General features: G+C 40.0%; 1 long non-coding RNA gene across 1 annotated transcript; it reads left to right on the top strand.

The window, feature by feature from the left end:
• The first annotated feature begins 445 nt into the window (after positions 1-445).
• Positions 446-2674, top strand: LOC105310942. Its single transcript, XR_897574.2, has 2 exons — positions 446-563; positions 1559-2674. It is a non-coding gene; the product is annotated as an uncharacterized LOC105310942 (long non-coding RNA).
• Positions 2675-2820: the final 146 nt, after the last annotated feature.

The following is a 2820-nucleotide window of genomic DNA, read 5'->3' as shown; positions in this document are numbered from 1 at the left end:
AAATTTCTGTTCTACCTCATTCATCCACTCGAATTACTTGTATTCTTAGAATGCAAATAACTTCAGAAGAAGGAGTAAGAGATTCATCTCCATATCACCCATAATATGTATTGGCACAAATATGAAACTCAATATATACGTGTAAAATTTTAAAAACAGTAATAAAATAAAGACCTAAAACACACTTTTGGTGGGGAGGAGCCTTTGTTCACATATTATAAGAGAAATTACCTCAAGAAATAAGACAGTAAAACCAAAAGGGTTCAAGAATGGTTTATAAAATCATACCACAAACATTTTCTGAGTTCCCACTCTGTCCAGACTCTTGAATAGGATTTGGTGGCTTCAGTGTGAGGTGACATCTGGGCCTTAAAGAACGAGTAAATATCTAGTTCGTTTGCAGGCTGATGGTATAATGATTCTAATGTGTCATTTTTGTTGCCATAGGGCCAAATACTTTTCAACAACTGGGACTCAATTTTTTCTGGCCACGGAGGTCAGTTCAGTACACGTGTTCCAATATACTCCTTTGATGGCCGAGACGTGATGACAGATCCTTCTTGGTAAGTAGGGTTAGAAGCCTCAAAGTATATGGTACGATAGACAATTTCAGGAGACATTCTAATCATGGATGCTTTTGTCAGCTGCCCCTCTGGGGTGTTGTCAGCATAAAGCCTCAGTGAGGCAGCTGAGGGCCATGGAGAGAGCCCTGGCCTTGGAGCCAGGAGACCTGAGTTTAATACCTTAATATGGGAACTTGGGCAAGGCACTTCTGCTCACTGAGCCTCAGCTGCCTCACCTGCCAAATGGGCAAGATAATCATATCTATACCTTATACTTGTTATGAGAATAAAATAAATGTGAGAACTTCTAGCATGCAGTCGGCCCTTAGAAAGTGGTAAGTAATGCTATTCTTGGTGATCCTTTAAGCCTATGCTGTGAGCTGCAGTCAAATTCTTTGAAACTATGTATGCTATTAAGACTAGAACAAGTCAGCAAATCTTTCCTCAGTGTCTAGTCTATGACAGGCCCAAAGCCAGGCCTGGAAGGCATGATAATAAACTTACACCGCCCTGCTCTTACAGGACTCACAGCCCATAGGGAAAGACAGATACAGACTAACTACGATTCAAGACAGAACATTGTAATTGTAAAATGGAGAAGCAGATAAGATGATAGGAGCACAGAGGAAATAGTCATCATTACTTGGGGTGAGAATCAAGAAGCCTTCCTGTAAGAGGAAGCTTTTAATGGACTTTGAAAGGTGAGAAGGAATTCATTAGGCCAAAAATGAAAGAGGCCACTCCAGACTAAGGGACTTACTGAGCCAAGGTTCAGATTCACGAAAACAGAGGGTATGATTTGAGAACAAGTACAATCTGGATGTGGTCGGAACGGTGTGTTCAGATAGTTAGAAAGAGCAATGAAGATTGAGAGAGGATCTGTAGTCAGACCATGGAGGGTTTAGAAGGCTGACTTGATTCACTAAATCGATGCCATTTGTTCACCGAGATATGCCACAAAGAAGAAAAAGTAACGTGACAAAATTACTTTTTAGGCCCCAGAAGGTCATTTGGCACGGTTCCAGCACCCATGGCGTGCGTCTTGTGGATAAGTACTGTGAAGCATGGCGAACTGCTGACATGGCAGTCACGGGATTGGCCTCCCCGCTGAGCACCGGGAAGATTCTGGACCAGAAAGCATATAGCTGCGCTAGTAGGCTGATTGTTCTCTGTATCGAAAACAGTTTTATGACAGATGCTAGAAAGTAATGACCTTCCCATGATCCTAAAAGAGTCTTCCAGTTTTTCTTATGTGAAGAGTTGACACTGAAATCTAAAATGTTTAAATGTTGTAAATATTAGTTTTTTATTACACATTCGTCACAACAGCAACCAAAGAAAACATACCTCAATACGCCCAAAACTGAAGACATAAAGGACTCAGATCAAAGATAACAATCTGATCTATATATCGGTGCTAGATTCTGCAGGAAACTCTATGCAGTGTGAACACATCCCAACATGGTTAAGAGCAAGCTGAAAACAAAGGCCTTGGCATTCTGCCCACTGCATCCTTCAGAAAGTTATTTCCTCCTTTTAGCCATTGTTGTCAAGTGTAAGATGTCCTTCATGTTTTCTTATAAAGTCAGTGTTTAGAAATGTTATACCCTTTCTAAGTTATGTGCTGACCAAATGCTTTATTCTTTAATATGCATCCATCATTTGCAACTGCTGTTCGTACAGAGATACAGAACTGCTCAAATGATCCTATTTGTAGTTTCTGATATTATCAGACTTCAGTTTTTTTTCATAAAATATTATTGCCATCATGCTTTAGGAGTTTTATATTTTTGCTACAATCATATATTAGTACGGCATCTGTTTTTATTGCTCTGACTTGCTGGAAAAGTTGAAACTCCAAATTATCTGAAACTAGAAAAGAAATAGCACATAATTACTACATTTCCTTTGGTGGCCCTTCCGCCCATCTCCTACCCTAATTTTGTGACTTCCATTTGGCGACTCTTGAATTATAACTGCGATTGAACAAACAGGTTCATGAGGATGAATTTTCTGAGACACCTATATCTTCATGCTGTATACTTTGTTCTTTGTTTTGTTTTTTTTTTCCCTATGTAAGTGAACATAAAAATATCTTTTCCAGGTGCTTTCCTCTGTTTCACTTTTTTCCCTTAATTCCTTTACTCTCCCCCCTTGATGTGGAAGTGGCCCTAGGGCGGGTTTGCCAACCCTGTCACTGCCACTATATAGTGCTAAGGGTATGACCAGAGAACAGGAAGAGTTTCCCATCATGCTC

This window comes from Pteropus vampyrus, unplaced genomic scaffold (assembly GCF_000151845.1).
Source record: "Pteropus vampyrus isolate Shadow unplaced genomic scaffold, Pvam_2.0 Scaffold17440, whole genome shotgun sequence".
Lineage (NCBI taxonomy): Eukaryota > Metazoa > Chordata > Mammalia > Chiroptera > Pteropodidae > Pteropus > Pteropus vampyrus.
The sequence above is the reverse complement of the archived record's forward strand: the minus strand, read 5'-3'. Positions and strand labels throughout refer to the sequence as shown.